This window comes from Saccopteryx bilineata, chromosome 5 (genome assembly GCF_036850765.1).
Source record: "Saccopteryx bilineata isolate mSacBil1 chromosome 5, mSacBil1_pri_phased_curated, whole genome shotgun sequence".
Classification (NCBI taxonomy): Eukaryota; Metazoa; Chordata; class Mammalia; order Chiroptera; family Emballonuridae; genus Saccopteryx; species Saccopteryx bilineata.
Window position 1 is genome coordinate 13,723,104 of NC_089494.1, and position 15,371 is coordinate 13,738,474.

Here is a 15,371-nt window from a genome sequence, read left to right on the forward strand (position 1 = left end):
GCTCCATTGGAGCAAAGTTGGCCCCAGGCGCTGAGGACAGCTCCATGGCCTCCACCTCAGGTGCTAGAATGACTCCAACTGCTGCAGAGCAAGGCTCCAGAAGGGCCAAGCATCGCCCCCTGGTGGGCATGCCGGGTGGATCTTGGTCGGGTGCATGCGGGAGTCTGACTACCTCCCACTTCTAACTTTGGAAAAATACAAAAAAAAAAAAAAAAAAAAAAAGAAAGAAAAGAGAGACTTTGAAATTTACAGCCTTAAAAATACATGATAGATACTACTTATATGGCTACAAATGACAATAAAAAAATAAAAGATATAAAATCACATGAGGTTAGGGGGACTGTCTCCCACTACAGGATATACCAGCTGTTTACCCTCAGTGTTTGGTCCCTGATGCTACAAGATAGTCACCCTCCTTTGGAATGAGAAGGGATCAAACCAGTATTAGCTACATTGGGGCTGAGAGTCTTCCTCCCCTCAGTGGGAGGTGAGAACAACAGACACCTGTCCATATGTGGAACATTGGCCCTTTGGAATGGTAAGAAAAAAAATCAACATACAAGTCAAAGGTAATTTTCATCTTTGATTATTGTTACTTTTCTGAATTACTCAACAGTGGAGTTGGTGGCAATCGTCTGGAAAGACAGATATATCACACTGTCCCTTACCCTGTGGGTTCTGACATGCTTTCCCAAATTGGTCTTGCCTCACCTGGTCTCATCATTGCCTCCCTATTCCCTCTAACAAAGTTACTGGTACCACTTGTCCCTCAGGAAAATAGAAAAGAGGTGAGCCCTGGCCGGTTGGCTCAGTGGTAGAGCGTCGGCCTGGCGTGCGGGGGACCAGGGTTCGATTCCTGGCCAGGGCACATAGGAGAAGAGCCCATTTGCTTCTCCATCCCCCACCTCCTTCCTCTCTGTCTCTCTCTTCCCCTCCCGCAGCCAAGGCTCCATTGGAGCAAAGGTGGCCCAGGCTCTGGGATGGCTCCTTGGCCTCTGCCCCAGGTGCTAGAGTGGCTCTGGTTGCAGCAAAGCGACGCCCCAGAGAGGCAGAGCATCGCTCCCTGGTGGGCAGAGCATCCGCCCCTGGTGGGCGTGCCGGTGGATCCCGGTCGGTCGCATGCGGGAGTCTGTCTGACTGTCTCTCCCCGTTTCCAGCTTCAGGAAAAAAAAAAAAAAAAAAAGAGGTGAGGTCAGTATAGGTGGTTCTCATTCTAATTGTTAATTCAGGAGTTTTTACTGATTCCCACTTGAATAACAGAATTCTTCAATAGCTTAGAAAACAATATACTGTGTTGTCTCAGCCTGGGCTCATACTTAGTGGCATCAAGTAGAATTTTTAAAAAATGTGTTCATTGTTCTTCCTTGACCTTTTCCAGTTCCTTGCCTGGTGTATCGGACAGACGACCAGGCTATTTTCAGTAATGGCTCCAAGACTGTTACCTAAGTGCCATAAAAGTCCAGGGAAAGATGATATCGATGCACAAGTTTTGGTGGAAAACATCAGGAAGGAGGGCTTCAGGCTGAGATGTTTGGAGCAGGAAGACAATGGAGCAGGAAGACACCTCAAATGCACTCTTCAAATCCATCTCAAATCCATTTACTCTTCATGGCTATCGGCCATAATCTTGAATGGATAGTGTACTGATGACTTTCACATGGAAGTGGTGAAAAGCTTTATAATGGTATCTGAAACTAAAGTATAGTTGTTAAAAACACAATTGTAAAAATTTCATTTTTAGATCTCACAAATGTCATTCTTGTTTATGAAAAGAAAAGCAATTTCTGTCGTTATGCAAATAACACCTGGTGAAGATAACTTATCCAAGCTCTGATTCTCTTTTATTCCAGTGTTTTACAGAACTAAGGAGATACAAATATTGGTTCCAAATGCAAAAAACTGATATTCATTACTTTTATTAAGATTCAATGATCATTTTCTGATTGTACAACCAAGTCATACTAAGAATAAGATTGCATCGGAATGCATTCTTAAAGAGAGAATGGGGGAAACAGAAATCATTGATATCTCATCTCTCCCGTGCTCAGAAATGACCACTTATGACAGGCAATGTGGTAATCTGGCCAGATGCCTCTTCAAGGCTATATCCCCACGTCCCAGTTTTACTGGGAATATGGCTGCTGACAGCTCATGGTTTTGCTCCTCACTGGAAATTGTACTCAGCTGCCAGAAATTACTTTGGAAAAGGTAGGCCACTTTCTGGGGGTAGCCCAAGTCAAGGGCTGGTTGATACAGTTGTACAAAGTTCTGGCTCCACTGCCTAACTTCGGACTAACTCTGAAAGGCCGTTCCAGTTGTAAAACACCCTATGGGGTCGACCTTATGACTGCAGTGTAAGCTGCAGTTATATTTCAGGTCAGTTCCTCACTCTCCAATCCTGTCCTCTGCATCTCTACGCAGGTGTACTTGAGAGCACACCCCAATAAACTTTGTACAGGCACTCTGTCCACAGGAACTCAGTCTAAGAAAACATCCTTTAACATTTTGATATATTTTCCTAGCATATAGTTTACGAAATTGAGGTCACATTAAATATATGATTATGTATTCTGTTTTTCTTTAATTTTATGTTATATGCTGAGCACTTTTGTTTTGTTGATGCCCTTATAAGTATGTTATTTAGTAATTGCATCACATTTCAATACATAGCCGTGCCATAATTTACTCAATCACTAACTGTTCAATATTTACACTGTTTTCCATTTTCTTATGTTATCAATAACACTATGATGACATCGAATAGTTTTGTACATAAATCTTTGACCATTTCAATTTATTTCATGAGGCTACAACCCTGGAAGAGGCGTTACTGAGTCCAAAAATATGAACTCTGTCAAAAATCTCCTCATACGTCGCTAAATTGCTTTCCAGAAATATTTTTATATGTGTTTTTAATGGATTTAAATTTCCATGACTACTTAAGATAGTATCAATCTTCCTGCGCTCATGCCAGAATTGAATATTGATTATTATATTTAATTCCACTATGGGCAGTGGTATGTAACACCAGCATGCTGCTGCTGGGTTGAAGTCCAAAACTCACCTTCCATCTCTCCTCTGAGGTTCCCATAAACTTGCTGTTTCCCCTGTTTCAATCTTCTGCCATGGGCCCATGTCATAAAGTTCGTACATCCGTGCTGTGCTAAACAGTTCCCTGTACAACATATTAAAGTTATTTGTGGAGCATTTGATTATCAATCTCTTGATCTTATTAATCTCCATACTTTCCCTAACACCTAATGTGGGTCCTTGTACATAAAAAGTATGCAGTAAAAATGCTTTTTTGAAATAATTCATTGTCAGTGGCATTCATTAGTTTGGACGTTATATAACTTGCTCATTTTTGCCATTCAAACAACCAGTTGGTGACCCTGACTGGTTGGCTCAGTGTATAGGGTGTCGGCCAGGCGTGTGGATGTCCCAGGTTTGATTCCTGTCAGGGCACATAGGAGAAGCAACCATCTACTTCTCTCACCCTTCTCTCCCTTTTCCTCTTTGACAGCTAGTAGCTAGATTGGTCCCAGTGTTGCCTTGAGTGCTGAGGATAGCTTGGTTGTTCTGAGTGTCAGCCTCAGGTGCTAAAAATAGCTCAGTTAATTTGAGCACCAACCCAATACAGGCGTTGCCGATGGATCCCCATCTGGGTGGATGCAGGAGTCTGTCTCACTATCTCTACCCCTTTCACTTAAAATAAGAAAAGCCAGTTGGTGAACTACTGGTCTTTCCTTATTGTAGATGCCACAATGGCAACTACAAACCATTCTGATGGGGATGTCCTTCGGGATGTTCAAGCATATTTTGTTTTCTACTTTTGGCCCTGAGGCCAGTTGACTGCCGGTGCCTAAGAAGTTAAATCAGAAGCCACAAAGAAATATAATTTTCTCACTTATTTATTTATTAATATGTTTATTTCAGTAAATTTCTGACCCTAAAAGTAACAGTCACAGACTTACATAGATCTTAGTAGAAATTACTATATTGTTAACACAGTTGCATAAATATGTAGTGATATTTGTTGAACAACTAACTACAATCTATTTTGAGCAACTCAAGTCTTCAGTTTATACCTAAATAAGATGAATGAACTAACTAAACTGAGCGGGCTGTGTTCTTCAGGCCACATGGAACTGCATTTTAAATAGCTTAGATGAGATTCTCCCAAAACATGTTTCTCGTTCAAGGGTAAAATCTGAAAATCTGTTTTGTTACCAAGAATGTCAAATGGCCATTTCCCACCCTGACTCAGGTCCCCAGTTTCCAGGCACTTACTGAGTTCTTTGGAGAAAATTCATATTGGCTAAAATCAATGAAGCAATTCTAAAACTTCCACACAGTACCCTTCGCTACAAAATAATTAACTTGAGGGCTAGAATGTTTCAGTGAGCAAGCAGACTAACTTTTTTAACCCAATACTCCAAAAGTCTAAAAAAATTGGGGAGTAGAAATTCATTTTTAAAAGCCAGTACTGGACCTAGGGTATTTTTATTTACACATTTACCAGTGGTTACACGGCAGTAAAATCCATTTAGAGAGTAAAGGTTTCTTACTCGCACCAGTCCAAGAGGAATGTCAAATGGTCATGGGCCATTTTATGATCAATTTAAGAGAGGCAGGCATTTCAGAGCAAAAGGGAAGGTGAGGAAGTTCAAGAATAAAAATCTTAGTAATTTCCTCAAAAAAACTTCTGCAATCTGCGAGCACCAAGATTAAATGCCTTTACCATGAACTTCATAATGCTCTCTTTCTTGATTGCCATGGAGATAGGAATGCAGGTGAGAGAGAAATGAGGTGTTCTCAATAATCGAAACAAGACAAAGTGCTAATGAGGTAAGGGTAGAAAATATAGCCAGCACCTCCGTCCCAGGAATGTAAATGACTGAGATCGTAAAACCAAAACACTCTTGCACTATATTAATCTAAACCCATCAGTAAACTCTCTCAATGGCAGACACCTGCAATTTAGTAAGATGAGGCTTATGGCTTCAGACTCTTGCAAGGGGGGCTGTGAGGTAAATCCAAGATTACATTATGAATTCTCATCTATCTCCTCACGCTGGTGACAGTTTAAAAAGATGCTTAAGATGAGAATGTGACATGATTATAAATGTAAGTTGACTCATTCTTAGAAAAGAGGTGAAAACTTATACAGACACTAATACAAAGCAATGTACTAACCCAGTGGTTCCCAACCTTTTTTGGGCCACGGACCGGTTTAATCTCAGAAAATATTTTCACGGACCGGCCTTTAGGGTGGGATGGATAAATGTATCACGTGACTGAGACAAGCGTTAAGAGTGAGTCTTAAATGGATGTAACAGAGGGAATCTGGTCATTAAAAAAAAATAAAACATTGTTCAGACTTAAATATAAATAAAATAGAAATAATATGTTATTTATTCTTTCTTTGCGGACCGGTACCAAATGTCCCACGGACCAGTACCAGTCCATGGCCCAGGGGTTGGGGACCACTGTACTAACCCATTGGGATACAACTAAACATGAATATAGTATTATACCTTAAAAGATTGAGTGATTTATTAAAGCTTTGGCAATTAAGAAATAACTGCTGATGTCACATGAAGAATTTATGTTACTCAAACACATGATAAATATTATGATTCTGTCACTTAACCAACATCTTATACCATTACCAAATTTACTTACACTACATCAGAACACATGAACAAAGTTATGTCTGGTGGAAATTGGTGCCTAAATTGGCTGACTCAGCAGACCCCTCTAACAAATTCGGTTTCCGTTGATTGTCACACATTCTGAATTCATGGACTTTTTGCATTATAGGTAATTCTATAACATTATACGGCCTTTTTAAAGTCCATTGTTTTTAAGTGTTTTGAGTAGAGTAGAACAAAAAAATTAAATACATTTTAGAGAAAAGTCTTTCTTTTTTCTTAACCTATAAAAATTGCAATAAGTATCCAGCATTCCCCTCGGAGAAAGAGTTAGAAAAGCTAGATAGATGAAGAAAAATTCAAGTATATCAAACTATCTTTAGAGAGAAAGGATTCAGATAATTATAAAAATAAATGAGATTCATTTACCTGAGATTCAGCAGCCACCTAAGACTGACCTTTCAAGACACCAAGTCAGTGCGCTTCTCCAAAGAAGCAGAATTTTTACTCTGATTGCTAGGCCAGACTTAGCATTTAAATTCCGCTCTTCACGGAGTGTGGGGTGCAGCTGGAGAAACACCTAACAGTGTGGACGGGGCTTTGGAATCGGGCAGTGGGAAGAGTCTGAAAAGTTCTTCAGAGGCATGATACAAAATGCCTGGGTTGCCTTAAACAGACAGGAAATCCAAACGTGGATGTTGATGACTCCGCTCAGGAAAGACAGAAGAAAGGGAGGAACACGCTACTGGAAACTAGAGGAAAGACGGTCTCTGTTCCATAGCAGCAGAGCACTGCGCAGAATCCTGCCCCTTAGTTGTGCGGAAAGTAGAACTGGTAAACAATGAAATTGAAGAGATTTCTGAGCAACGCTTTGAAGGTGTGGCCTTGTGTCTTCTTGCTGCTTGTAATAGTAAAATTTGAGAAACGAAGATAAATGGAGGAAAAACTGGTACACGGAAAGTAATCAGGACTCGATAGGAAATGTTTCTGCCTATTCATATTGGAAAAATTCAGTGCCCCGTCTCACCACAGGCTGTATGAGAAGCTCAAGATTAGTTCCTTTCAGAAATCTCAGAAGAAACTGACAACTGAGGTGGAATGGTTAGGAGAGATCTGTGAAGGAGCCTCTTGTTTTGGAGAGCAGACCCCTGTGACAGACACAGGAAACCCCGGAGTGCCTCAAGGATTTCTGATCGGACTGAGGAGGACAGAAAATGTGAATTTCAAGTGGACGGTGGAGGGAGAACGAAGAAAGAAATCGGTGGTTTTAGCAATAATGAACAAGAAAAACACTGAAGTGGATGCGAGTTTATAAACAGAATTCACCTGAAATGTCATAGTGTACTCCTTTCTGTGAGAATTGAAAGCGGGAAGCAAAGATTCTTGGAAGTGGAAGGACCTGGTAGATAATGACAGCTCAATAGTCTTCAAAAAAATATGAAGTGCTGGTGGAAAAAAAATGGGAAAACAAGTGACTTTATACATAATGGCTGATTATACAGGGGCTATTGAAAATATATAATAGCAATTATGTGACAATCAGCGGACAAATAATATGCAAAAGTTTTTAGTTTAATGAATATTTATAATTTTTTTAAATGTTAGAACAGCTCTTCTTAGGATGGGATACTTCTATAATAAGCCAAATATGCAAGAATCTAAAATGACCAAATATTTATAAACAGATTAAAACTGTGATGAGTTTATATTGCTACACCCTTCAGTCATTGTTTAAGGGCATTGAAGGGCAATTCTTTCAAATATATAGTTCTGTTTATATAAACTCCCTGCCTCCACTCTTTATATTCCTAATATAAAAAACAGCTAACAGGCCCTGGCCGGTTGGCTCAGTGGTAGAGTGTTGGCCTGGCGTGCAGGAGTCCCGGATTCGATTCCCGGTAGGGCACACAGGAGAAGTGCCCATCTGCTTCTCCACCCCTCCCCCTCTCCTTCCTCTCTGTCTCTCTCTTCCCCTCCCGCGGCCGAGGCTCCATTGGAGCAAAGTTGGCCCGGGCGCTGAGGATGGCTCTATGGCCTCTGCCTCAGGCCCTAGAATGGCTCTGGTTGCAACAGAGCGACACCCCAGATGGGCAGAGCATCGCCCCCTGGTGGGCATGCCCAGTGGATCCTGGTCGGGAGCATGCAGGAGTCTGTCTGACTGCCTCCCTGTTTCCAACTTCAGAAAAATACAAAAAAAAAAAAACCCCAAAAACCAAAACAGCTAACATTTGTCGTGAACTTATTGTATCCCAGGTCCCCAGCTTTAGACAACTTTGATAGATTATTTCCAACATTCTCTCAGGACTTACTAAGTCTCTACCATCAGCAGTTCCATTTTTTAGGTGAGGAAATGGAAGCACACAGGAAGGAGTAAAGTAATACATGCAGCTCTGTAATTCCGGGGACAGAGCTCTTAGCTGCCACAGTATCTTTCTTTTGAAGTGTCTGAAATTTAACTGCTCATGTTGGAAGTCTCCCTGAGACCACTATGGTTTCCTGCTTTGTGTGTAGGTACATATGTAGATTTTTGCATAGGAAAAATTTTGGCAAGTTTAGACAACCTGCTCATTTTTTGGTTCTGTCTGAATGTTGGGTGGGATTCAAGAAGGGAAGAACATAACTGCACAGCACAGGGAGGACATGAATATTTTGGGCTTGAAATATATTCTGACAGCTCAGGACATGTTCCAGATGGTTCCGGATGGGCTATCACCACATAATGGTTCAGTGTGGAATATGTTTTCCTCACCTCGTTTGTCAGAACCACCTTAAAATCCTGGGACAGTTTGCCCCTCACCCATTTTCAACAGGTTAGCATTGCTGTCTCTCCAATCTGCTACATCCAAGTGCAGCTGGCGCCTCCAAGCTACGTGGGCTCCTGAGTCATAAATTGTGGGTACTTAGCAACTAGATCAGATAAGCACGCTATGTTCTATCTTTAATGACATGATTTGCAGTTGAACATGGACTTCCATATCATTAATTGTTAACATTTGAATTGTTAACTGTTCTAAGAACAGTTTAGGTTAAGGAACAGACAAGAAAATCGTTTCTAATCATAGTCTAAACTGACCAATATTACGATCTAAAACTTACCCTAATATTGTAGTGAGATTTTTTTCCCCTTTCTTGTACTGGAAGTGGTTGTAACTGCATAATAACACATTTCAAAGGTTGACTCAGTATTTTCCCGTTCTTATTTTCTTCTCCATATTGAGGAAAACAAGAAATGAGTTGTTGCTAGGAAAACACTAATAGATACCAACTGGTTCCCTGACATTTGAGCACGCTTAGAAGTCCATCAATAGTACATTATGAATCAAAGTGAGTCCGAATAATTTTCCAGCCACATCAATCATTGACTATTGACAAACTACAAAGGGAAAAAGGAACTCCTAATATCCTGCAGTATACCTCCCAGTTGCCCACCTGGAGAATCAGAATATCCATTAGCTCAAATGCTACTAATGTGCATCCTCAAGAAGAGAAACCATGAGAAAAATGCCAAGGGACATCAAAACTAACCTGTTGAATAGAAGGTTACATTTCACAACCAATAGGCAGATCAAGCCACTTTCTATGAAGCAGAACATAAATGACACCATCAGAGAGATCCTGGTCTTAATTTCTTTTTCACAGGTTTGACCACAAAGTATACAACTCCCATATTTTTTATTATTTTGTATGAAGATATAGAAGGTATTTTTTGAAATGTAAAGATCTGCTAAGGGTCATGTAATGATAAATACCTAGGGAGAGCAAGTTTTCAAGGGAAAGAGGTCTAAGATTGGTAACAAAATCAGGAGAGAGAGGACACAGGAAAGGGGGATAGAAAAGGACCTAGAGATTGGTTTGAAATAAGTGGACAACTGGGAGCAAGAAGATGGGCTGAGTCAAGGCAGAAAATGGAGAAGAAACAACTGAGGAAGATAGGCAGAGGGTAAAGAATTTCAAAAGAGGCCCTGGCCGGTTGGCTCAGTGGTAGAGCGTCGGCCTGACATGCGGAAGTCCCGGGTTCAATTCCCGGCCAGGGCACACAGGAGAGGCACCCATCTGCTTCTCCACCCCTCCCCCTCTCCCTCCTCTCTGTCTCTCTCTTCCCCTCCTGCAGCTGAGGCTCCATTGGAGCAAAAGATGGCCCGGGTGCTGGGGATGGCTCTGTGGCCTCTGCCCCAAGCACTAGAGTGGCTCTGGTCACAACAGAGCGATGCCCCAGATGGGCAGAGCATCGCCCCCTGGTGGGCGTGCCGGGTGGATCCCGGTCGAGCACATGTGGGAGTCTGTCTGACTGCTTCCCCGTTTCCAGCTTCAGAAAAATACAAAAAAAAAAAAAAAAAAGAATTTCAAAAGAAACATTAGACAGTCTGGCAACTTCAAAATTTTGCCAAGAGTTGAGCTTGAGTATATACAGATAGAACTGTCAAGTTGGCAGTATTTATCATAAGGATTAGACTTGCTTATGCCTTTGGTTTAGTAATATTATTTTAAAGATTTGAGTCTAATAAAATAATCCTAAGTATAGAAAATTCATATCATTATTTATAATATTAAAAACATGGCAACCATCTAAATATCCAACTATATGCTAATTATTGAGTAAACTATGTCTATCTATTCAATTGAATCTTGCAAATACGTTCAAAGTTATGTTTTAAAGAATATATAACAAACATGTTCATGATATAAAGTTGATTTAAATAAAAATATATCAAATTTATATATTCTAAATTTACATATTATAAATTTAGAGTGATTGTGTCACTAAAAATGCATAGAGTGATATACTAAAAATACATTAATGTGTTGAGTGGGGCATATCAAATTGTGAATATGTTTGGTGATAGAATTACATGTGATTAATACCTTCCCTCCCAGGCCTCCTCCCCTCACCTTCACCCCATTGATGACTTCTTTTGACAATCTGTATTTTTCAAATGCTTTTCAATAGGCCAGTATTATTTTGGTAATGGAAATAATTTGAGTATCAAAATCACTATGATCCCAAGGTTAGACTTCAAAGCTGGTTAGTTATGTATTCTTTTCCTCTAAAGTTTTGAGTTTAAACAATGATAACAACCCCAGAGACAAAAGAGATCCTTTGGCCCAAAGAGATAGAATTAATTTCTCAGTCCTAGCAGTCTCTAAACAAGAACTAAAAACTTACCACCAACATAGAAAAAAAGAATACATTCATATTATTTTATCAGATCAATTAATTGTTTGCGGTCTGTCACATGAAAAATGTAAATAAGCTTTGGTGGAAATTAAAACATCTTCAGAATAATTATTCAAAGTTTGCTTAAAAGTCAAAAAGAGGCCCTGTTGTAATGGTGATGTGGGGACACGTGAGTCATCTGTCATCTTGAAAGTCCAATACTGGCTAATCTTGATAGTAAGCAGATGAGCAGTTATTGCTGCCATAATTGGATTTTGTTAAGATAGGAGACAGAACTAGAGAGAGATCTATTTCCTTCCCTTAGAGATTTGACATTTTAAAAGCTGTCTCTGCCAGTGGAGAATTTGGTGAAGGCTGCTCTTTTATAGTGGAAATCTTAAAGGAAAACATGCGTGATGATTCATGCGAAGGTGCCAGCCTATTTAAATGAGGACAGGGTATTATTTTAATGCTGAAGACAGCCTAAGCATGTAGTTGATATTTCAGAGAAAAAGTATTTATATTTGCAAATTAAATTATTCTTTTCAATACTCGTAGAGGGGTTAGGCCATCACTAAAACAGGAGGTAGCATGCAGACTCTGGTGGACTGTTGAATTAGAAAGAGCTGGGTTTGAATCTCTTTCCACTGCTCTAAGAAACATATTTACTATCTTTGAACCTCAATTTATTTATCTATAAAAAGTAAATAATAGTGATAATTGCTAGGCTCTATTCTAAGTACTTTATATACATTAAATAATTTAATTCTTACATTGACTCCATGAGGAAAGTGCCATTATGAATAAATAAAACCATATACATGAGGCACATCCCATAGCACATATACATGGGCACAATGAATTTGGTCTCTTTATCTTAACAAGAAGATTCACAATCCTGGTCCACAACCTCCTAATACATGAATAGAGAGTGGTTTGTAAGAGCACACAGTTTTGGCTATTTTCTACCTACTTGGACAAATTGGAATAATTTTGGTTCTACTAAAAGGAGATCCTGAGACAAGGCTTTGGATGGAAGTAGATTATTTAGGGAGTGGATAGAGGGAAATGAAAAATTCATTTAAGGGAGGATTGATAAGTGAATCATTGCTTTGAATATTGGGGTTCGATCTTACTAGGATCCTTCTAGAAGATTGCTTAAAAGACACCTGAACATCTCTTTCTAGGAGATAAGGCAGCTTAGGAACTTATGTCACTGATTGAGGGTCAGCCCTGGGCCATTGGTTCTCCATGTTCACTTTGACTGAGCCAGGTTCCACATGCAGACAGAGACAAGGACCTGAAGAGTGAGCAGAGGGGACACTCACAGCTTCTGCTATAGCTAAATACAAACTTAATGTAATAGTAAAATGTCAGGCTTACTCTGGGAGGACAGGGTTACTGAATGTGGAATGTAATATACAAACCAAACTAATGAACAAAACAAAAACAGAAGCCTGGATACAGAGAACAGACTGACAGCTGTCAAGAGGATGGGGGTTGGAAGGCTGGGTAAAGAAAAAACCTTACAGTCACAGTAACTCTATATTTTTCTTCCTTGAGTAAGTCAGATTTCTAAAAGTGTGTGCCTTGCACAGACTCAACAGAAATGACATCACATATGTGGATTTACATAAGGCACAGATGCACAGAGGGACCTTTCAACAAATTTCTAGCTGTTTAGAACAAAAAATCAAACAAATAGAACCTATTTCAGCTTGCTCCAAGTCACACACTCCAACCAAGGACACAGCTATGAAGTATTAGACAAAGATGTTATCCGAAGGCAACATCAGCAGAAAGATGGCAGAAGGGGAGGAGAAGGAAACTTACAACTTAAGACCCCACAGGCAAATGGAATTCAGGGACCTAGAAGAACCCAGAAGAACAGGATCTCATAATAGTATAACCATCAAGTAACAAGTTCACTTTCCAAGTAAAGCAATAGCCTAGAGACCAAGTATTTGGACCAAGGCAACTAAACAAGATGAAAATAATGGCCCTTGAAGTCTGACAAACCTTGTGCTGTCTCAGTAAATGCTGCAAGTAATTTGCCAGAACTTTTCCCAGCAGGAGATTCAAACATAATACTCATTATGTTAGTTTTACTGGGAACTGAACATAAAAGACAGACCCAGAGTAAGGGATTAAAAAGCAGCAAATAGAACAATTAAGAGGAGGTATAGGTCCTGAAGAATGAATTAGCACCCAATTTTATTCATTGGCTCTACAAAAAAATAAAGACATTGTCTTTGCTTTTAAGAAGTTCATGTTCTAGTAGGGGGAGGGAGACAGATGTGTAAGTAGACAATTTGAATCACCTCTGTAAATGCCACAATCCAATATGAAAGGGGAGCACTTTTGTATGACAGAAGAAAAAAGTTTATTAGAGCCCTGGGTGGTTTAGTGAAGCACCCTCTTGTTGCTAATGCCTTATCACAAATTAGAAGATTCAGCATAAATATTTAATCTGGATATATGGGATGGATAGGTGAGTGTGGAAGCACAGAGGTTATCAAATGCATGATGCCATAGCAAATATTCCGTCCACACTAGGAAGGTAAGAACACGGGCAGTGAGACGTAAGCAGAGTGGCATGCAGAGGGTAATAAGCCAACACGTGGTATCAGACGCCATAGATGTAAAACCAGTCCATTTCTTGACAACAAAATCTCTTTATTCTAACATCTAATAGTATGTTTCAAAATTTTTAAACATTTTTCAGGGAAGGAAGAAGTTGGCTTCGCTTATTAATACTTTTTTTTCATAGTTAATATATCATATTTACTTAAGCTTCAATGCTTTGGGAATACTAATATATTTATACTACCCCTCTGTGATCTAGGGATGTAGACACAGAATGAGAACTCTTGAGGTTGAGGAAACCATCCCTCCCTATCTTGAGTGAGGTTGGTGTGTGTGTTTGTCAGTGTGTGTGTGTGCGCTCATGTCTGGGAAACTTCCTATCAATCTCTTTTTCATTGAAAAACTCTCTTCTCGGCCCTGGCCAGTTGGCTGAGTGGTAGAGCGTCGGCCTGGAGTGCGGAAGTCCTGGGTTCGATTCCCGGCCAGGGCACACAGGAGAGGTGCCCATCTGCTTCTCCACCCCTCCCCCTCTCCTTCCTCTCTGTCTCTCTCTTCCCCTCCCGCAGCCGAGGCTCCATTGGAGCAAAAGATGGCCCGGGCCCTGGGGATGGCTCCTTGGCCTCTGCCCCGGGCGCTAGAGTGGCTCTGGTCGCGACAGAGCAACGCCCGGATGGGCAGAGCATCGCCCCCTGGTGGGCATGCCGGGTGGATCCCGGTCGGGCGCATGTGGGGGTCTAACTGCCTCCCCATTTCCAGCTTCAGAAAAACAAAAAAAAAAAAAAAAAAAAAAAAAGAAAAACTCTCTTCTCCAAAGGGCACTGCCAGGACAACAAACATGTCTTTATTTAGCCAGGCCCACTTTCCCTATGAGAGTGATGTGAGTGGAGCTCTTCCTGCTGTACAGGGGAGGAAACATTGACATCCATTTTAGTAAACTGTATCATCTAATGAGAGTTGGGGAGTATTCCAGTCATCTGCCAAGAGCATCGGGACCCAGATTCTTTAACAACGATCAGACTGATCCAAGAAACAGCTTGCATACAAGCTGAGTGGATTCTGAAGCTATCACCCATTACAAGGGGCAGACAGACTTACATCTAAACTTTCCTGGGATTTTGGGTGAAGGTGGAGAGTGACCATCTCTCTCTGCTTAGCACTGGGAGTCAGAGCAGCCTGAGCAACTATTGTATATTAGGAAGAGCTGAGATAGGACCACAACAAGGAGATGGCTGACAAAATTAATTTAAGGATAACATAAAACTAATTTGATAAGCTCCAGCTCATGGTAATTTCTCCCAAGTCAATTTAGACCTATATTTTGGCTGCACTTTTATTATTAGATATTGTGGTCTTGGATGCCCTAAATATAGACTTGGAGGAAAAAATGCTTGAAAACATAATTCTTTAAAATTTGTTTAAATATGAAAAAGCCAATGCTAAGTGAAGTCAATTCCTTCCTTCTCTGGAAAATGTCCAAAAACTTGCAATGTACTATTAGTTGCTAGAATAAAGAAATTCTATTATTAAAACAATAGAATAATATACAGAAACACTAAGTTAGCTTGGAGAAAAATTCAAATCCAGGCGAACTCATCTGGAAACCCCATGTGGATGGAGAAGGGGGTCAGAAGTCTTAAGCTTTGCCTCTCAAAATTTAGTGTGTATATGAACTACCTAGAAACACTGCTAAATGTAGATGGTGATTTAGTAGGTCTGGGCAGGGCACAAGAATCTGTGTTTCTAACATGGTTGATTTCTAACAGACTAATGTTATTGATAGGGGGATCACACTTTGAGTACCAGAGGTCTAAGGAGAATGCTGATTTATGCCTCTCCACTGTGGGCTTTCATTTGTTGTGTCATTCAAAAGTGTGGCTTTGTGCAGGTTTGTCTGTGAAAGACAAAGAACTTCGACATCATTGTGCTAATAGATATCTCTAAAAAAATAATTGCAGAAAATACAAGGGATTTGACAT

At 40.3% G+C, this 15,371-nt stretch overlaps 1 non-coding gene across 1 annotated transcript; it reads left to right on the forward strand.

Moving 5' to 3' along the window:
* The first annotated feature begins 9,613 nt into the window (after nucleotides 1-9,613).
* On the forward strand, nucleotides 9,614-9,689 carry TRNAV-GAC (transfer RNA valine (anticodon GAC)). Its single transcript has one exon. It is a non-coding gene; the product is annotated as a tRNA-Val (tRNA).
* The last annotated feature ends 5,682 nt before the right edge of the window (nucleotides 9,690-15,371 follow it).